This window comes from Vidua macroura, chromosome 3, assembly GCF_024509145.1.
Source record: "Vidua macroura isolate BioBank_ID:100142 chromosome 3, ASM2450914v1, whole genome shotgun sequence".
NCBI lineage: Eukaryota > Metazoa > Chordata > Aves > Passeriformes > Viduidae > Vidua > Vidua macroura.
Genome location: NC_071573.1, coordinates 53,407,493 through 53,429,667, shown reverse-complemented (window position 1 = coordinate 53,429,667; position 22,175 = coordinate 53,407,493). Strand labels below are relative to the sequence as shown.

The window sequence follows — 22,175 nt, the reverse complement described above, 5'->3', positions numbered from 1 at the left end:
GCTTCTTCTTCCCTGCAGTGGCTGCTGCTTCTCTGCTGCTTTTCTGGGTCAGCCAGTTGGTCAAAAAGTGGGTAGGTGGTCAAACAGAATTTTGGGAGCTGTGAAACACTGGAGGCACTTGGGAAGTTATGTGCCTTAGGGTGAAGTGTATGCAGAGAAGAATGCGTTCCTTTCATTGTTTCCTCAGGGGAGCAGCCCCATCAAGGTGGTTGGCTTTTTCTTGAAATGCCAGTGGGTTTTTTATATTAAAAAAGTGTCACATGCTGACTGCCAAAATTTGCAAGAAAAAAACCCAAATTCTCTGAAAGACTGGGGAATAGCAACTGAAACCCGACCTGGCAGAGAGACCTTTTGGATCTGGTGCGTGGGTCAGGCAGTGGTGAGCACAGACTCCTCAGAATGCCTAAACTCTTCTGAAAAGGATCAATAAATTCACCACAAAAATGTATGGAGAAATTTTCTGTGAAGGAGCAACCAAGGACTCTTTTTCCTGTCTAGGTTTTCTAAAATTACTAATGCATAGAAAGTCATTGACCATACGGTAAGTCAGGCTGCCCTTTTGCTGAGACAGTATCTGGATAATTGAGATGCCTGTGATTACCCAGGAAAACTTGCTGATGTTTACACTGCTGTCAGGTATTGAAGTCAAACCATAATATTTGTTGTGGTATCTTGCAATAGGTTTTAAAATAGATTGACATCAGAGCACAAAGTGGGAATTTTCCTATTTTTTTCTGTGGTTATGAAAATGCCTAAATAGCAGTGTAGCACAGTAAATGTTAAACATTAAAAGCAGGGTTTATGTATACTGATAAGAGGACACTGGTAGAGAAGGAAGTAACTTGAGTTTGATAGAGGTATGGTAGAAATCAAAGCAGGGGATGGTGATAGACTCAGAGCATTACATGTTGACTTAAAGGAATGGATTTGGGTCAGCATCATACCAAGAGTTGGTATTGAAGGAAGACTTTGATCCTAAATAAATAAATTTTAAAAAAGATGATTCTGTATGAGAAGCTGCACAACTGATGCAAAAAGCCAGCAAATGTGAAGAGAATTAAATCCAAAGAACATAAAGTACTGTCTTAAAATACATGGAAATGGAGGAGGTTTTACTATCATGCTACTGCAGAGATCAATTAAACCATGAATGGTTATGTGAAATGTTTCCTGTAGGGAAGTAACCGTTTTCCATAGATTTTAGGAACGAGTACTGGCATGCTGCCGACAGTGATTTATTTTCACCCAGCCCTGGTGCTTGTGTCTGGCACTCAATGAAATCTTCCAGGGTAAATTATTTATTTAATTAGGAATGGCCACAGTTGCACCGAGAAACTGGCAGCACATCAGCAGGAAGTCTGTTAGAGATTGCATCTAACTTCTTACAGATAAGCTGCTTATATATGCTTTAATTAATTAATATAATAAATAATTGTATGTTGGCATTTTTGTTAATTAGCAACAGTTCCTAGTCTGACTGCAGTGAGTATACTGCTATGCATTGTAGAAATCTCATTTCTTGATTAAATAACCCAGAGGCTTGTGTAGCAAGCTAAGACATCAGATTGTTGCTAACTGAACTTTTGAACTTTTCATAGGAAAAGGAGATGTCAGTAAGAGAAGAGTCATATTAATCAGTGCGTAAACTGGAGCAACCCAAAAACTTTCATTTCAGTGGGCATTCCCATAAGAGCAAGGAGAGCTGTCTCCCCTCTTCTTATGCCAAATTGGCAAGACAATGCTTTTTTCATAGTTTAACATATTCCAGAGATAAGAGATAATAGCTGGTGGTTTGAGGGAGTCCAGGAAGAGAGGAATTTGGGTATAACTAACAAGTGAAGCTGTCTTTTGAGGAGAATCCCTGAAGAGTCTCTATGAGATGTCATACGGTTTTCTGTGTTGTTTAAAAAATATAAAGGATGAAGCAATTTGATTTGGTAATTGTACTTTTTTAATAAATTGAATTTTTAAGAATGCTTTATGAGTTTGATCCTTGCATTCTTTCCTTGATTGTTGAGCAATATGAAAAAACCTCTCAAGAGGAAAAGAAACAACCTCTTTTAGAGGAAACTACTCATGGATTTAATCTGTGCAGTTTGCCAGAAAGGGAAAAAATGGACAAAGGTTTTGAAAAATATCACAAATGGGCATACTTGGGTTTCAATGGGCCTAGTAAGCAAATCAGCACAGAGCTAAATACACCTTCTGGGGTGATCTCCCCTTTTGGCAGGTACTGGTGGCAGGAACCAGCCAAGCTGGGTCTCTCTCCTTTGCATAGTGTGGTTTGGACATTCTCCTTTCTTCCCCCTGCAGTTCTTTTAAGGCCCTGCTGGCTCTCTGATGGTCCCTGCTGAAGTTGTCTGCTTCAATGTCTGAAGTGCCTCTCAACTTCGAGAAGTCAGCTTTTCTTTTCCTTGGCCTAGATTCTCCAGTCCTGTCAAAGCTGGAAGCCAGTGGGCAGGTGGTTGGAGATTGAGGAAAGGTTTCCCACTGCCCTGCCTATGGTTTCATGTCCCTGAGGGGTTGCTCCTGTTACCTGCCCTCTGCAGCCCACACTGGGCTGATTTGGACAGCTGGGCAGGCAGTAAGCTGTTGGATAGCCAGGGATTTCTGATGGGTGAGCACCTTGGATTGGCTCCTCATGGGCACAGGCAAACTCTAGAGCTGGCAGGAGCACATAGCTGGCATTGAGAGGAAGAAGCAAAGTGGCATCCTCCCCTCTTGGGTGGCAGCTTACCACTGGACTGACCTCACTGAAGCATGAAACTTCATCCTCAAGGGCAGGTCAGATTGTGTGCATGTTAGGTCGTTAACACTTAAATACGATCTTAGGTTATCACAGTGCTCAGGGATGGAGAAAGTGAAGACAGCAGAGTTTCCTATGCTGCCGTTTCCTGCTCCTCAGTTTTGGTGACCCCTAGTCACTCTCTCCGTGTTTCCCTTTCCAGATGGGGTTCGAAGTGGGTATACATTCTGAATTAATTTTTTATTGGCAGTACTTGTGGATGAAGATTGTTTTTACTGATTTGCAATCAAACATCAAAGTGAAATAAATGTCATTTCAGAATAGGCTCTTTGCAGTCACTGTTTCTATTTTTGCTTTACAGTATCTCTATGGTACTCTTAGTTTTGTGCACTGGAATTACATAGTCACAGAATTGTTTGGGTTGAAAGGAACCTTTAAAGATTATTGAATTCCACCCCCCTGCCATGGGCAGAGGCACCTTCCACTAAGCCAGATTGCACAGACACCCATCCAATCTGGCCTTGAACACTTCCAGGGATGGGGAATCCTCATCTTCTCTGGGAAACCTATTCCTGTGCTTCACCATCCTCACAATAAAGAATTTTTTCTTTATATCTAAGCTAAACCTACCCTCTTTCAGTTCAAAGCTATTGCCCCTTGTCCTATCACCTCAGGCCTTGGTAAGAAATCCCTCTCTTATAGGTCCCCTGTAGGTACTGGAAGGTTGCTGTAAGGTCTCCCCAGAGCTTTCTCTTTCTTCTTCAGGCTGAATATCCCCAAGTCTCACAGCCTGGCTTCACAGGAGAGGTGCTCCAGCTTTCTAATTATCTTTGTGGCCCTTTCTGGATCCACTCCAACAGGTCTGGGTTTGACTTGTCGTTGTCACCAGAGGTGCATATGATATCTAGGTGGGGTCTCACAGGAGCCCTGTAAAGGGACAGAATTATGTCCTTTGACCTGCTGGCCACACTGCTTTGGATGCAGCTGAGGATGCAGCTGCCTTTGTGCTCCAAGTGCACATTGCTGGGTCATACCTAATTTTTCATCTAACAGTGTAATGAGTTTGTGTAGCAAGGTTTTGGTACCAGGGAACTACAGCTGTGGCTTCTGTGAGAAGCTACCAGAAGCTTCTCCTGTGTGTAATGGAGCCAGTGTCAGCTGGCTCCAAGATGGACATGCCCCTGGCCAAGACTGGTCCCATCAGCAGCAGAGGTGACACCTCTGGAATAACAGATTTAAGAAGGAAAAAAAAAAAGTTGCTGCACAACAGCAATTGCATCCAGAAAGGGCAGGGTGAGAACACGTGAAAGCAACAACTCTGCAGACACCAAGGCCTGTGAAGAAGGAGGGGCAGGAAGTGCTTTAGGCACCAGAGTGCAGATTCCTCTGCAGCCTAGGGTGCAGACCATGGTGAGGCAGCTGTGTCCCTGCAACCCATAGAGGGCCCCACACTGGAGCATTAGGATGCCTGAAAGAGGCTGTGACCCCTTGAGGAGGAAGGAGTGGCAGTGAACACAACCTCATTTTCCATTCCTCTGCTCTACTGGCAGAGAGGAGGTAGAGGAAGTCTGGAGTGAAGTTGAGCTTGGCAAGAAGGGAAGGGTGAGGGGAATTTTTTTTAAGGTTTAGTTTTATTTCTCATTATTCTATTCTGAATTTTTTGGCAAGACATTAAACTTCTTTGCCCACATCAAGTCTGTTTTGTCTGTAATGGTAAATGGTGAGTGATCTCCCCCATCCTCATCTCTTTTGTTGTGTTTGTTCTCCCCTGTCCATTTGAGGAAGGGAATGACAGAGCAGCTGTGGTGTGCAGCTACTGTCCTGTCAAGTCAACCCACCACACAGAACCTCCAAGTCCTCCACAGGGCTGCTTTCAAACCATTCACTCCCTGTCTGTCCTGATACTGGGGGTTGCCCCAAACTGTGTGCAGGTCCTTGGCCTTGGCCATGTTGAATTTAATGAGGTTCACACTGGCCCACTTCTCAAGCCTATTAAGGTCCCTAGAGATGGCATCCCTTCCACCAAGTTTGTCAATTGCAATGCTGAGCTTGGTGTCCCCTGCCAACTTGCTAAGGGTGTACTCAATTCCACTATGTCATTAATTAAGACATTGAACAGAATTAGTCCCAGTAGGGTTCCATGAGGAACACTACTTGATACAGATCCATTTGGACATTAAGAGGTTGACTGCAACTCTCTGGGTATGGCCATCCAGCCAGTTCCCTTTCTATTGAATGGCCCAGCCATCAAATCCTTATCTCCCCGATGCAGAGGGACAGAGATGTTGTGTGAGACTGTATTAGGGACCTTAAAGAAGGCAAGATAATGACATCAGTTTCTCTTTCCTTACCCACCAGTGTAGTCACTGTAGAATAATATATAGAATAAATCTGTCATGTTTTGATGATTAATGTTATTTGGTCCCTTCAAGTCAAGTGGCATACATATTATGTGAATAAACCACTGAGACTACTATTGGTTTTTATCACCATAATCTCGAAATACTTTAAAGGAATTTTGGTAAAGAATAGATCTTAAAATATTTTTAGTTATTATCTTGGAATAGGGTTGTACACAGACAAGGCTATTGCTATCAAATGCTAGTTTCTTATTTCAAGAAAACTCAGTTTCAGGTGCTCGGGCAATAGCTTTCTTTAGTTTTATGGTTTGGTTTGCTTTAGAACTTTGACATGAACTCTGTAATTTATTGTTAACTATGCTACCCACCACCATCATCCATTGTTACTCATCTTAGATTTCTTCAGGGGTACCTGAATGCAAGGAGACGTATCAGAGTCCTGCTTCCAAATAAAGAAAAATCAATATGTAGTCTCAGACGCCTGTTCTTCTATAATATTTTAATTTTTTTTCATTTATAATCAATATTACCTGTTTTACCAATGCTAACAGTGAGAGAAAGGCATTGATGAGCAGACAGACTGAGAATAGCATGAGCTATATTTATGTTTCTGACATCAGTGTCCTGGTTTACCTGATGTTGTATTATATGGTGACTAAATGCACCATACTATCCCATCCTCACTGAGCCAATATTTTCTAATATTGCCCTTGTTTCAAAAATCAAGAAATTTCAAATAAAAATTTGCTAATGTGAGGTGTTCTCTTCCTGTCTGTTTGGAAATCTCATAGTCTCTTTTCATAAAAAATATTCCTACACTACATTAATGTTTATTCAAAATTGGACGCTCCTGGGCCAATTCATAAGGGATAATTCATCAGCTTCCTACTTCAAACACAGCATTTTTAAAACTATCACAAAGTTTTGTGATAACAGGACATCTCTACACTCTTTAAGACTTGCTTAAATGGGTATACTCAGTTACGACTGTAACCATGATTCCTGTTCTGTCCTTCACCTGTTTTCATTATATTTTCTCTATATTGAAACGCAACATGTTTTTATTACTGTAAAAAGCAAAAGCTGCTCAGCCAGATCCTAATTTTTCCACCATATCTCCTTTTATCCTGGAGATACCACCTTCACTGCCCATCTGTCACATTACCACATCTGTCCGTATTCTCTTGATAAGGCTTTTGAAAAGTCTGTTGCCTTCCAGAAAAGAAGTTGCACAAACCAGCCTTGTTCTAGGTCTCCTACATGCGAACTGGCAGAACCAACAGCTGGTTGAGGGGAAAAACAAAAGAAAACAAAACAAAACAAAACAAAACAAAAACAAAAAAAAAACAAAAACAAAAAAAACCCAACCAAACAAAAAACCCCAAGCAAGCCGAAAAATGAAATGTGCCAAAAATTTCACTTTCCAAATGGTGTAAAATGCCTCTTTTATGTGAACAAAGGGTTTTGACTGCTCCATGTTCCAATAAGCTCTTCATCTTTTAATTGATGTAGAGATTTGGATTACATCCACTTAATGAGTGTTGATTGAGTCTGTAGCATCCTTTTCCTAGAGATGTATGTGAAAGGAGCATTAGCTGGAATGCTGTAGTAAGGTGCTAGAGAAATGGAGCCCTGGGACCCTTCCAAAATGCCTAGCCACTCACTGTGATTAACCCATTCTGTTTTCCAACAGGCAGATGGCACATGGGAAGTTAACTTTCTAATGATAGCTGGAAATTGCAGGATCAGCCTGATGCTTCCCACACATTTAAGCAGTTTCTGCTTTACAGTTGCTGTTCAAACACAGAAATACACAGTATGTGCTGCAGCTTCCTTTTTCCCAGTCAAGGTTTAAATGAACCTTTTGAGGATTATGAAGGCAACCCTAAAAGTTAGTCTGTGTCACAGTATTTATTTTGAGCTTCAAATCCTGATCTCCCTTCTATGTTTAATTTGATTAATGGTTAATAGGGCCATCCAGAGTTCTCCTCAGAGGTTTATGGCTTTAATTAAATGCACAGAGACAGCCAGCTCTGGCCAACCTCTGCCTCTTTTAGCTGGACAAGGAGGAAGAGGACAGAACTTTAACCCTGCTTTCCACACAGACTCCTCTTGCATCCTTTGGGCAGCCGGTGGCTGCTGGTGTGGCTTAGAGCAGATGCACTCACTCAAAGGTGCCAAAGAGCTGTTCTGGCAGCTGCCAGGCAGCTGCCTGCCACCTCAGGCTCAGCACTTCCTGAGACAGCTCTTCCTCAGCAGGGGTTTTCCTCCAGCCAGGAGAGATCTCCTCTTTGGGATTTGGACACTGTTTTGTTGATGTCACCTATCACACTGGAGATGGTGTTCAAAGTATGTGTTAGCATCCCTGCCTCATGGCTTTCCCAGCTTTGGAGATGTGCTCCAGCTGTGTCCTGGCTGGACAGGGACATGCAGCTATAAGGTGATGAGGCCCTGTACCTCAGTGGTATCCAATACAGCCTCCAGGAAAGGGGCTGGAGGAAGAGGGGATGGAAGGGTGGAACGGGGAGTCTGTCCCTTTGACAGACATCAGAGTGAAAGAAGAGGAAAGCTCTCCCTGCTCACCAAGGCTTGTGTGATAGCAAAAGGGAGGTCTTGGGCTCTGAGCTGTGAAATTGTCTGATCCATCACCAACTAACTTCAGAATGTGTGGCAGAACATAATGAAAGGCTTACAAGCTTTTTGAAGGCTCCTGATGGAGGGGAATTGCACTACTTCTGAATGGGTGAGGGGCTTCCTGTGTTTCATGCAAAATTGCAGGTTGTATTTTCCCATAGAATGTGCAGACTTGCTACAAAGTATATTTAGGTGCTTCACCTAAACTTCACGGTTCTTGGTAAGGTGGTATTGAACACAGTTATACCTCTCCTGTTTTTCATAGCATTTATGCTATTCAAAGAGCTCCTACAGTTGAGAGCACTAAGGGATTTGAGTGTTTTGATTCCTGTATCTTCTGTAGGAAGTGGCTCATTTTATTCCAGGGCACTGCACTTTGGGGGCACCAGTGAAAGACCCAGGAATGTCAGGAGAAAAGAGAAACTGCTGCTCGGTGTCTGCATGAAATTGGTGAGGAAAATCAGCTAGAGGGCACCAATATTTCTTCTTAGGGCTGTTAAATTAGGCCATGTGGACTGGCAGCATATGGATGCATGAGAGAAACATGAGGGCTTTATGAAACAGTTGTGCTAAAAATAATTTTTGGTGTTATTTTTAATAATGTTATCACAGATGAAGAAAGTGAGGTAGAAGTTCATAGCCTGAGACAATTCCTTCTCCTGCTTTACAGGGTAAACACTATAAATCCCTGAGTGTTTGTTTGGCTAGGTAATGCTTTCCAAAAGTATGTCAATGAAATAGGCATCAGAGCCATAAAATATTTTCCTATATTTAGATTCTAAATGTGCAATAAAAAGTCAGTAAACTTTAGACTCATAAGCCAAAATTGCTTTCAAAAAAGGGGGTTGGATGTTAAAATAAAATATTTTAAAAATTAAAGATTTTGATATTGCCAGAAATGCACAGTCAGTGTTTCATGCTCAGCGGTGTTAGTAGGCTCAGCTATAGCCTACTAAGTTTTGCTGTCTGGGCATGAGTAGGATCCTGAAACTGTTGAAGGGGGCAGGAGTATTGTAGGATTATCAGTTGATTGGTTAATTTAGAGGATTATGTTTTTAATGCCAAAAAATCCAGCTGCACAGAATTGCAGAATAATTTAGGCTCAAAGGGATTTCTGGGGATCCTCTTTCTAGCCTCTGCTCAAAGCGGGTGCACGGTACGTAGTTTTGCATGTTGCAATAACTCTACCTTTAAATGGTTTTGATTTGTGCAAGAAAGATTAACTATTTGTGTATTTTTCTTTTTGTGCAGTACAGAGCCCAATACCAAAGAAGGGATAAAAATTAAGGCAACAGTTGATCCAGATAGCATTTAAGCAGCACCAAAATATCCCATACCATTTTGCATTTATTGTTTTGGTTTTTTATCATAAAGAAACATTGCTCTAGGCTAGCATGAGGGGCTTAGTTTAAACTTTGTGAATTAATTTTTAATTGTTCTTTTCATTGCTGGCTATTATGCTGGAGGAATTGGTAAATATTGAGAGCAAAGTCTATACAGCATTTTTTAGCCCGTGGTTCTGTTTAGACTTCATCGCTGTAATGCAGTGTTAAAATTTACAAAACAGCTTGTAATTGCAGTAGCTTATTTAAACCAGCTATTTGTGGTTATGTCTGCTGAGGAAACTTAAACTTCAATGTTCCCCAGCCATCTAATAGCAGCAAATTGACTGCGGGTCTCTTGAAGGAATATCTAAATGTAGGCTGTTGAATAATCCCTTTGGGGGCCCTGTAACTATTTTTGTGCCTGGATATGCGTCATCAGTGGGTATTTTCTCTGGTGACTAGCTTACATCAGTAGGTCTCCTACCATACGCTCTATCAGTGAGTGACTTATGATTGATGGGAGTCACGGCTGCTGTTTAGCTTTTATCTGTGACCTCAAATAATGGACAACAGGAATTTCCAGGCTGTTAAATTCCTTGAATGACTGAAGACACGGGATGGCTCTGCTGATAAACGCAGGTAGTACCCAGATCCTGGGTGTTCACCGGGGGCTGGGGCGGGGAGGAAGGAGAGGGGGGTTCCTCGGCTGCAAGGCGGTGAATCCGGCGCCGACGCGTAGCCGCGAGTTGCGCGTCCCCGGACGCCGGGAAGTGGCCGCGCCGGAGGATCGCCGAGCGGCCGTGATGCTCCAACTCTCCCGGCTCTCCAGCCACCGTGCCCGCCGGTGGCACTGGCGTTGCCATGTGTTTAGCTGGCTGATCTTTAGGGCAGTTTTTCCGTTCGTTTGAAACCAGGGAGACGCATAGTTTGCAGCTCTGTGGAGGGAAACGCTGTGGAATTTTCAGCTGCAGTCTGGATGGTTTTTAACCCTTTTTATTACCATCATCGGCGAGTGCATTTATTGGCATGCTTCACCCAGGTGCTGCCTGGGCTAAATCTGAAGCTGCAGTAGGCTGCGTGGTCTAAAGGTTAAGTTGCACCTGCCACAGTGACCCACTGAGCACGCAGTCGTAGTTCATTTCCTGGTGTTCAGTACTTAATTTTAAGGAAATAAGGACTGCAGATACTGAGTTATCTTCTCTTTTTATGTCCACTCTGCCTTTCTGTCTGACATGCGAAATGGGGCTGCAAGACAGCTACAAGATTTTCTGTGTTACCTGTGATGAATTTAGCAGCTTGAGTCAGCCCTACGGCAAGGCACTTTGTCATTTCTTCTTCTTTCCCTCCTGTTCTTCTTGTCTCAATCCCTTTGATAAAGCTATGATAGGAAACAAGAGATTGGCTGTCTGTGAACTTGTGCAAAGAAATCTCTCAAGCCCTTCTCCTGGTAACCAGGGAGTAAAAATGACAGATATAGATGCTCTCAGTGTGATTGAGGATTAAAAAAAAAAAAATCCTTAATGCTGTTTATCGCACGACATTGTTTGGCTGAGGGAGGATAGCAGCTGGATCCAAATTCCTTCTCACCACTTCTTCCTGTTGGCAGGTGGCCTTCCGCACAGGCTGGGCTTGCAAATTCTCACGCGGGTCTTATTTATTTGAGTGCCTGCTATTGTTTTTCATTCAGGTGACAGCGGATTGGGTTTTGTGTGAGATTTTGAGACTTGAAAAGTTTCAGAGGGAAAACAGGAGCTTTGTTTCAACTCGCCTGTGTGTTCCCTCCTCCGCATGTACTAGCCCAGAGGTCGTAGTTAATGAATGAAACCAGGCTTCCTGCAGAAGCCAGTTAACCCCTGTCTGTGCCTTTGTTGACACAGTGCTTACAGGTGTGCGCTGCCATGGCATGGGTGCCCTCGCTCTGAGCAATACAGGCTGTGTGTACCTCTCTGCTTCCTTCAGACAGGTGCCTGGTCCAACACACGGGCTGGGTCTGAAGTGAGTTTCTTCATCTGCTCTGGCTAATTGAGTGCTGGTTAAGAATTGCATTCTGCAGAAGCAGTAGGAAGAGAAGCAGCAATTAAAAAGAGGCTTGGAAAATCAAGAGGGAGAGAGGAGGGAGTGGAAAGGTCTTCATTGAACTGTGATTTACAAGTATACTCTTATTTTATTTTTGGGTTTATATTTTTTCAGTCACTTCAGTAAGATTTTGGGATTCATGACAAACTGGTTATATAATTCAAAATCTGTAAAAGGTTGAGCATAAAAATGTTTGATGAATCTTGAGTAATTTGCATTAAAAATCAGTGTATTTTCCTAGGGTGTGCTTTGCAGATGTAAAGCTTGCTAACTGGTTGATGCTACTATATGGTCATTTACCTCAGCTTTCTAGGAATCAAAATGCCTGGCTACACAGTAATATCTTTTGGCTAATATTGACCTCATTTGCCCCCATTTTTAGGGGTATCATATTTTAGGGTAGTGATAGTATTTTGGGGTAGCTTTCATTTACAGTATTTGTGCAACAGCTCAGCATTACCACCTTTCCAGAAAGACTCTTCAAACCTTCAGAACATTTCCAGAAAGGGTTGCCGTTTTCTAAGAAAAAGTGTTGGCAAGTTGCCTGCCGTTTCCTGATGCTTGGCACTGAGGCCAAGGCAGAGGGATGAAATCCAAACTGGCATGTGGCAGGGTGTGTAGGTACCTCCCTGTGTGCTGTGACAGAGATGTCGCGCTGGGGACAAACTTAATTTAGGTGCTGACCCTGCAGTGAAGTCACGCCCCGTGGATGCCTGGGTCTGTATGCCTACACCCTGTTGCCTCCAGTGACTAAGTGCAGGCACCAAGTTCTGCTGGCACAGCTTGAATTGAGGAATGATGACCACAGTAGCTAAAGCCTTGTTTTTCCAGAAAAACCTCCATTTATTCAACATCTGCCTTTAAAATCTTGAAAGTCTCTCTGCACAGTGGCTAACCAGCTATTGATCTGTTTAGTTAAAATAATTAGGTGTTGTGAGCAAGGGATACTGCACATTCACTGAAAGTCAGAGTATTCACTGCTGCATCTTGTAATATCTCCATCGGCAAACCTCTCCTCCTCCAGCAAAGTGTGTTGGTGTTTCAGTGTGCAACTAGTTCCCAGTGGGCACAGGACTGTAATTACCATACCTGGGAGGTGAAAACGGAGACTAAATCTGACACAGGAATATTGGGGCTTCATTCTGAAATCTGTTTTAAGATTAAATGAAATTCTTTTCTCTTCCACCTCTCCCACCTGTTAAATCTATGACTGTACACTCTGTACAGCTGATATAGTGTTGGGTATTTGTTGAGGGTCAGGAGTTGGTATTTAATAGTCTTGTATCATTTTTACACAAAGTACTCTCAGAGCTTAAAACCTCATGAGTGTAAAGAGGTGCTCTGGGATAGAAAGAAGAGAAAAAAAATTAGAAAGCTCACCTTGCTATGGTCCACTGTTTTGATGGTACTATTTTGTTTGAAGAGTGACTGTATGGAGCAGGCAGTGCTGCTCATTCATTAGTGAAATCATAAACACAAGTAAATATACGTTATTAGTGTGAGCTGGCTATACTCTGTAAAAATACTCTGAAATATGAGGCAAAGTGTGATTTGACATTTTCAGGGGACATGGTATATTTTGTTTGTTTTATTTCAAAATCATCTCTTATAGTCATAAATACTTGATCTTTCAAGGTGATCTTTGTGTTTCTGTAAAGTCCAGTTGAAATCAGTGAACCAGTTCCCAGATGCTTGGAAACTACAGTTTTGGTCAGCTTTTGTAAGCAATAGCTTGTATAGTTTCATTGGTTTGTTTTGGGTTTTGCTCCTTTGGATATCATGGAAGAAATAAAGGTTAGCCATCACTTCATTTAGGCATTGCTTTTCTGTAGGGAAAAATAAGGAGTTATTCATAAACATTGCTCATATTTGTAGTGATAGAGTAACAAAAGTGAAGAGGAAGAAAAATAATGCAATAAAATAATACAAGAAAAATGCAGTGTAAAGAAAAGTTAAACACTTTTAAGTTTAAATAGAAGTTAAACAGTGAAAACAGTTACTTTATTTTTGTGAATATAGTTTTTTAAATCCACTTGGTCTGGTGAATGAAGAGCCTTCCATCTTTTTTGATATTACTGTATACAGTAATGTGAATGAATGTAGTCAGATACAGTTGAGCTCTTCCTGAGTGTTCCGTGCCTGACAACCTTGGTCCTGACACCTTTAGTCATCAGCTCAGTCCTCCCTGCAAGTGGCCAGTGACTTTAATAAGATTGTTGGAGTTCCAGACTAGGTTGTCAGTAATTTCATAGATTTATAAATGTTACCCTGGCATCAAACAATTAATTTGAATGAAAAACCACAAACAAGTGGTTGTTTGTTGGCACATGGGCAGAAGAGAGAAGGAATATACTGCTGGTGAAGGCTGTGTACTGCAGCAGACAGGAAGGTACCTCCTTTATGTCAGCAGTTTGGCACCAACTCCTCTAAACTGTGGCAAAGTTTTTTCTTGGTCTCATTTTCTGTACCTACATGGAGCAGTAGTTCTTCTCGCAATTTTTGCTCTTGGAAGTATTTCTCTTTAGTGTCCCAAAGTGAGCATTTTTCCTGCAGGACCTCAAACAGCTCAACAAGTGGTTAGCTGCCAGTGACTCAGCCCAGTGCCCCTGTCCATCGGCTTGCAGCCACCAGCACTCCCTACCAGCTGCCTGTTCTCACATGAAAAGCCAGGTATGAATCTTGAGACAGGAGTGGGTAATGGACAGGGTTATCCTGGATAAAGAGGTCCCATACTCCAAGGAGATAGTGAGGGAAGAAGCTTCCTTCTAAGCCAAGTTACATTTTTTCTGAGTCACATCCTGGCCTTTTGCACATCCTGACTTGGAAACTTGCTGTAAAGGAGGCAAGAAAGAGATACCACACACTGACATCCCCAGGAGCCTTGATGATGTCAGGACACCTGACGGTACAGTGGCACTTCAACAATGGCACTGTCATGAAGGATTTACATGATACTGCAATAGCTAATAACACAAGGGCAGTACAAGGTACTTATTCAAGGTTGCTGAGGAGTTTTCCAAGTGTCTGTAGTTTCATGATATTTTTGTCCCTCTGCAGACAGGCCTTTAGCATTGAGGAGTTTTCCAAAAACTCAATGAGTCTTTCTTGAGTACAATTGCCAGTTGCTACCCTGCTAGTTAAAAATGGTAACAACTAAGTTAAAAAAATAAATTCCTTACCATTTATTCATTTTGTTGTCACAAACTTATTCCAACATCCTCAAGGATGGACTCTCTTTTCTTCTTGCACACTTATTTATCCTTTTGGGTTGTGAAGTGAATGAATGTTGGGGATTGCTCTATGTGCTATTTGGGACCATCTTTGTTCAGGGACGGAGGAGATACAAAGTCAGTCCATGAGGTCATGACATCTTCTGTCCCTTGCTTGGGAGGTAGGATAACAATCTGCAGTGTGAAACTCCTTTGTCTCCTTCAAGGAATTGTATTTCTTTATACAAAGGCCAGCCAGATATACTAATCTGGAAGTCTGCAATTTGGGAATGAAAAAGAGGTTATTACAACTAAGAAACAGAAAACTCCTTAAACCCCCTTTCACTAATATGTAGGGAAAAGTGATAGTAACCAAATTTTCTCAGTCTAACCAAATCATGGTTAGACTGAATACACATTGAATATAGGAATTAGGAGCCTTTTGAGGCTGCTTTGCTATTAGCTCTCCATTCTCCATAAAGCTCAGAGCCATGCACTGATGAAATACAGCCTGTCTTTAGAAGCGAAATAGTGATTTTCCACCCTCTTGACTCTTGACCAGGAGCTCAGGTCTCATGCAAGCAGAAGTTTGCCACTGGTTACAGAAGGAGCAAGGCTGCATATCAGAAGGTCAGTTGCTCTTTTTAGTTTAGATTTTATATCCTGATTGCTATTAAATTAGATATCACAGTGGTATCAGAGCCAAGATCACCTAGAAGGGAATGTCTCAAAGAGGTATGAAGTAGTAAAATGATGCAAATGAGCAAAAGGAGCATTAGTTTAACTACTAGGAAAAAATCATTATGGTGAAAGTCTCTTTTCTTGATGGAAACTAGAGGACCTGATTAGTTTGAGCAACTCAAAAGTGAACTGGACAAAATGCTGAAAAACATACGACATAGATTTTTCTCACTTAGATACAATATGATCTAATAGACTTTGGTCATTTCCATTTTCATCTAATTTCTGGGATTCTAAGATCACTTTTTAAAAATGATCATTTTCTTGCCTATCTCACTGCAAACCTTCTTTGTGAAATTTTTCATCTATTTTACCACAGAGGGAGGCATTTTCACTAATCCAGCAAGGTGGTATTTTGAAGACTGCAAACATTTCTCATGGCCATATCTTGCCATTGCTCCATTGTAAAATTCTCAGAATACTTGATGAGAGTTTTGCATTAAATTTTAAGGTATTTATATCCAGCTGCTCTTTAGAGGACCAAGTCATACCCATGCTCTATTCCCATGGTAGCCTTCTTCCAGTTCTTTAAAGATACAATTTGGCTTTACAGGAAATAATAGTCATGCTTACCACACTGTAACTAAAATATTCAGACACATGAATCTTTTTCTTGACTTCCTATAAAAATGTCATTTGTAGCTGTATTTTGTTTGTTCTGGTTTGATTATAGTATAAACAAGAGTTTATTAAAACATTAGCTCTAAGTTACAGTTCTTTTTTGAGACTGCCAGGTCTTACAAAAAATACTACTGAAACTGCAGGGCAAAACCACATATTAACAGAAAAATGAAAAATGAGTCTGTTTTCTTATGGATTTTTTAAAAAGTACAGCTTGTAGTTGAACTAAATGTACTATTTCCTCCATTTCACTCAGGAAGCTCTCATAGGCTTTTGACAGTGCCGCCAAAAAATTAATGCTTCAGCTGTTTAACAGATATCAAAAGCCAGTTTGACAATTGTAATCTCTTCCAGGAATTCCCTTTTCCATTTTCCCTCCCCATAAAAACAGATAACAAGATGCTTATATAGTAGAAATGGAAAGTCAGAGCTATTTTACGAAGCGTCGTGCATTTCTTCCAGCCTTAGGAGATGAGGCATGACATCTCCATGACAGGATAGGAAATGCAGGCACTCTGTTGTGTAAGTAGCATTTGCTTCAAGGATTAGCTGCTTGCCAAGATAGCACAGATTTAAATGTTTCCTAAGCCATTTCTGAGTTTTTACGTAACATGGCAGTGACAGGAGAGCTGTGGAGATGGCTGGGTAGGGACTCAAACAGCGACCAAGGAAAGACAAACCAAAGGAAGCAGAGAAATATGCTGCATGTGCCAGCATCAGCTGACACGGCAGGACTAAAGGCAAGGGAAAGCAGCGCCAGCCAGACTTCTCTTGAATTTCTGTCCTCACTTTTAACATGCAACAAGATGAGACAAACTGAAAGAAGATGCCACTTGAACTTTTGTTCTGAAGCATCTCAAAAAGGCACTGAAACGTAGACTCAAAGGTCAGAGGTGTTCCATTTTCTGGAGCAAATTCCCAGGACAGCTGTTAATACTACTCTGTCTTTTAAGGCTAGTCTTTAATAGTATTCAGTGATACATATTAAGAAATATATAGTATTACTGTGGCTGTGGTGAGGAACGGTTTGTTCTTCTCTAACAACAGAAAGAAGATTCTGTGTTAGGAAGAGTGAAATAATTAAAGAGGTTGCCAATAAAAAAAGCCGCCGTGTTTGCAGAGGGTGCTCTTGTGTTCAGCAAATGCCAATTAGAGAACTGTCACTTTATGTGTACCATGGGTTATTACTACACAAACAGTTGTACAATTACGCACTGGGTCAGAAGGGCAAGTTGCCTTCACCTCAAAGCCATTATTTTAAAGCAAACACAAATACCAGGCACACAAACATCAGGCACTGTGGCAGTAAAGTAATGACTGTTTGAAAATGCAGACTAAAGAAAAAAGAGTCCATGTAACAAACCTTGGCACTGTGGAAGGTAACTTTTACTGTGTCTGCACTACGTAGATTAGAAACATCATCTTTATATAATGGAGAAGCATACACTTCCTTCTACCACTTGAAATACAATTTATATATTGTTGTCCTGATGTTTGGAAATATAAAGAGATTATACAGAATATACATTTATTTCAGTTACCTTCTTTGATACTGAGATGTTTGTAGTCCACATGCCCTTGAAAATGAGTTTGTGCGCTTCCTTCTGTTGTGCTACCAATGGTCTGATGTCACTATCATCTGATGCACTCTGCTCTCAGCTCTTGTGTGGTTGTGACTGACTTTAGTAAATGGAATAAAGGACAGTTCTGCAAGTAACCTTGTGCAAGACATGTCCTTGGGTGTTTATTACTTGCACTTCTTTGTAGGTGTTCTACTTGGTATTTTATTTTGCGTATTTTGCCTGAAGCTTCATTGGATTCAAATCTAAATAGGCAGAATGAGCTGGGGATGCTGTGGCCATCCTGGGCACACACAGGATAGCTGTGCTGTATGTGGAATCATAAGTTTTGCTGTAAGGCTATCAAGTTTTGTAAGGCTATTCTTTTCTAATGTGGTTGCCATCTGTGCTTGTTCTGGCTTCTCTCTGGGTCGTAAGAAAGAACACAGTTCATCAGGGATTGCGTTACCATCAGTGGCCTGAACCTTTGTGCTCGCTTGACCTCATACCTCTAGGAAGCTCAGCTGGCAAACATAGCACAGACCTTTGTGGCAACACCCTCTGGGAGCGTGGGCAGCCGCTAAGGTTACCCTGCTTCCATATATGCCGAGGTATTTTCATTGACATGCTCTTTTCACGGGTTCGAAATCACTGTGGCTTTAAAGTACCAGCTTTGCCTAAAGCAAAAGCACTGCGCTCACCCGAGGACCTGCTTGAACCCAGCATCTGCTGAGGCAGGACGGGGTGGCAGAAGTTAAATGGAGAGCGTTAGTTTGAAAAATGTTATGAGGTCACCATCCTTTTAAATTGGTTTACACAGATGGCTGTCTGGTTTGTTGCTTTGTCCTTGCTTAATAGTAACTGTTTATGGAAAAACGAATTGCTTTGCAGAAGGAGGTCCAAAAGCTCATGCTGTTGTTTCCCCCACTGGAGATCTTCGTGTTTTTATGGGCATACAAAGATTTGGCCTGAAATGGAGATTAATTAGGAAGCATAGTGAATAATTTACTGTTTGACTTATTGCTAAGCTCTGTAGTCACTGGGTTAGAAATTATTTCCCAAACTGCAGGAGATAAGAGAAGGTTATTCCTGGTTTCACAATGTCCATATTGTTAGGGCTTTGTGCTGTGTGTACTCTGATATCAGCTGATACCTACGCAAGCTGGGTCCAGCTTCTCATCCAAACCACTTCCTGGGGTTTTCTCGGGTAATGGCAGTGATTCAGAAGACACCACAGTGCCTCAGAAAGCCATTTTTTACACATTGCACCCAGACTGTGAGACCATGAAGAAACTAAGTTCTTAGGAAAGAGTTTTGTTCTTAAAAATACCCACTTTTTTTGTTTGTTCTGCATTCAGATTTAGATGTACATTGCTTGGCTTGTGTCCTACTGACCTGTTCACAGACTCACTTTCTGTTTTGTGGAAGAGGTAGGAATGTGATGTACACATATGCATGAGTTAGAAGCCTGAGGCCAGTCTCCAGGCAGAGATGCTGATTTTGCATCCAAAATTGTTCCTACCTGAAAAATACTTATAAAAAAACCCAACAAAGTAATAGACAGGATTTTTTTTTTTTAACAAATCAAATCTAAATAATGGTGCTCTGCGCTTTTGCAGGACTGTCTACTTAAGAAGCTGAGAGTGAGTTAGGAACATTGATGAAGCCTCTATTCTGTGAGGTGGGTACATGTGTTTTATTATGGTTTTGAAAAAGCATAAAAAATTCAAACCATTTGCCAGAGTCCAGCCACAGAACTATTTAAGAGCTGGGAGTAGAGTCCAGAAATTTTCTGCCATGGTATGTGTTCCAATCAACAATTACAAGTAAGGTCTTTTGCCCTTCTCTGAAGGAATTGATGAGTTTTTGCATTCTGTTAGTGTTTCAAGTGGCTCTTTTGATTTTTTGATTTCTGACTAATGGAATAAATGACTCTCACAGATACTTTCACTCCTCTGCTCTTACGATGGCCTTAGATCAAAGTTTGGGGAGATAACAGTCTCTAATAGGGGAGCCAGTGGATATCAGACATGTCCACTGGATCCAGGCCAAACATAATCTGGGGCTCAGAAATGTTCTGTGTATTTCATTACTTTTTCATTTTTTAGCATTCTGTCATGGTCAGATGCACCAGCAGTCTTTTAATAAATCCCCTTCCATATTCAGACTTGCAGCTCAGGTTTGCAGGCCCATGAGGGCTGGATTATTTGAATAAGTCTGAGAAGTGAAACTGAACATTTGTAGGTGCAGCAATTACAGGCAGCCAATCTAGTGAATCTTGTAATTTTGATAACCTTTGTTATTACAAGATGCTGCATGCAAAACCATCAGCTCTCCTTGCCCTCTGCATGAGCAGCTCGGATGTGGACCCTCACTGGTTCCTTGTGCCAAAGTTGGTGCTCACCCCTGCTTGAGCATCCTCATTCCTGGGGAGCTTGTCTTGGGCAGTGACCTGGAGAATCTCTCTCTTGGGTTCTTGGTTATTTGTACCACTTTCCCTTTTGACATCATGAGGTGAACCCTGTTGAGTGGGATTCTGCTTCTTGCTTCATGCAGTTGGGATCCTGGATTTGCTGTGGCAAGAAATAAGTCGGGATTGGAATTTTCTTTAAACTGGCGTTCATTTTTAAAAGCCGATTTTTGAATGAATCACTCTAACAATAAGTACAAAAATATGTATCGATAAAATATGAATTTATGCATGCCAGCATTTATCTCTTTTGTATCTATATATACATAAATACATACCAAAAATTTACTCTAGATCCATATGGCTCCCAATCTCTTCACTCCCCCAGCTGTCAGCTTCTCCTCACCTGGATGACTAAATGGGAGCAGAGTGCTAGGCCATGAACTGAAGGTGGGTGTAGCAGGAAAGTTATATTGAATGTGTTTTCTCTGGGACATCACTGTGGCTTCTCAAGTGCCTCTCAGTTTGGATGGAAAATGCGTTACAAAGGTGATGCAGTTTGGTGCCAATCTTAGTTTCACACTCTGAAAAAGAAATGAAAATACTCAGAGGGTGAGTTACTTCTGTACTGATTTGATTTCTGGGCAGCAGTAGTTGTGTAAAAGCTATTATTGTTTTAGAAGCTTTTCAGTACACATCATGGCTATCAATTAAAATAATTCATTTTTTAATCTGAAATTTTCACTTGACTGAAGTAGAGATGTCAGGCCTGCTTGTACTCGGTTCAACAGGGCTATAAGGAAGTTGAGATACCTCTACTCCAAGACCTTCAAGTTTCTGAGCATAAGCACCATTTCTTTTGCTCAGTTCTGAAATGTTTAAATTCAAAACCTATGATGAGATTTATAATACATTGTTTGACTGAAATTATGCAAATCCATTGCCACAATGTAAAATGAGGGAGGGAAAACACCCATTTCTTCTGCCCTAACGCATCTGGAGGCGAAAGGCGCATGTTTCCCATGCCGCTGCAGGATGGGTGGTGGGACGGCACAGTTCGCTGCCTCACTGCCCACATGGCACTGCTCATATCAGCATTTTGGTGTCAATCAACTCCTCAAAGCCTCCAAAATGGGAAGGTTATGATCCAGTACTAAATGTTGTTGCCATTAAACAATGACCCCAAAGTTACAGGGTTACCTCGGCTTCTGGTGCTGGGTGGGCAGGAACTCAAGTGGGCTCCTTCTGTTGCTCATGTTTTTCGTAAGGGAGCTGAAATGATCACAGCTGATTTGGAGTTTTTTTCCCAAGATTGCTTTCTGCCACTTCCTTTAGAAACCAAACATGAGCCCACAGCTTTCTGTCCTGTTAGAACATTAAGTTTTGTAGTCAAATTCAGAGCAGTTAGATCAAGTTTTAAAGATATCTAGAGGAATAAAAAGACAAAGAAACAGCTAAGGAGGATCAGAAGACAAAAGTGGTTGAAAGAAAATTTAGATGGCAGAAGATTCTGAAATACTTTACCTCTCCTCTAATGCGGACAAAATCTTGACAACTCTTAAGCAGTAAGACATCTTACTTCAGAACATTTTAAATGTTGCTTCAGTTTTATTTTGCATATTTTTATGTCATGAAGGTATTCCAACTCATCTTGTACATCTTGTTAAATTGTAATTCCCTGAGTAGCAAAATACTGTCAAACTTTAGTATTGAAGTATCTTGTTACATCACAAGGCCTATTATTTTCATTTATCTTCATTTAAACCAGGGACAAAATTTTTATATTTTATTGAACTTTTCATTTCTATCAAACCAGTATGTTTTCCTTTCAGGAAACCCCAGTATGAAAAGTTTGGATGAGTTACAGTTTTAGAATTTTTTTCAATTCTTACTATCCAGTTTCCCTTTTTAAAATAAGTAAAACGTGCCTTCTTTTATTGTCTACAAGCCCCACAAATCCCTAGAATTATGTATTTTTGAAAGCATAGGATTTCAGCACAGATAGGACTGACTTTCCATTTCTGTGAGAATGTTTACAGTTGAATGGTCTCAGGAATAAAACTAAAGCTTTTTTACTTGTATGTTTTATGAATGTACAACTTGCACACACTCTGAGCTGTGAACCAAAAAGCTTCAGATTGAGCCAGCAGAGAGGAAGGAATTTGTCTGCTATACAGCAAAAGGAAGTATTTGCTGTGTTATTGAAGCACATGGCCTTTTGCCATCTTTGATAAAGTATTTAAGGGTTGTGCACCCAAAGTCTGCTGCCCTCTTGACCCATCATTCATCACTGGCTGTTGATGAGGTAGATGAGATGCAGCTCCATAGGAGAGCCATTGTTTCAGCCCTGCACAGTTCCTCAGAGAACGGAAACTGCAGACAAAGCGGCTCCCTGTGATTCACCACGCCACTCAGCCTCCTGGTGTTTTTTCTTTTACCTGTACCTTTTCAGGTCCTGCTCTATGCTGGCCAAGGTGGACAGGCAGCTACAGGA

General features: G+C 41.3%; 1 protein-coding gene across 11 annotated transcripts in view; it reads left to right on the top strand.

The window, feature by feature from the left end:
• Positions 1-22,175, top strand: part of HIVEP2 (HIVEP zinc finger 2) — a 135,804-nt gene that overhangs the window by 41,836 nt on the left and 71,793 nt on the right. For 6 of the 11 annotated variants that reach the window (XM_053974664.1, XM_053974669.1, XM_053974658.1 and 3 more), the window contains exon 3: positions 18,891-18,952. The exons of 3 other annotated variants lie outside the window; for them this stretch is intronic. The gene's annotated coding sequence lies outside the window, so the exon portion shown is untranslated. Of the gene's footprint in view, positions 1-18,890; positions 18,953-20,035; positions 20,132-22,175 lie in introns of all 11 variants that reach the window. 2 more of the 11 variants (XM_053974662.1, XM_053974663.1) reach the window with 2 other exon arrangements.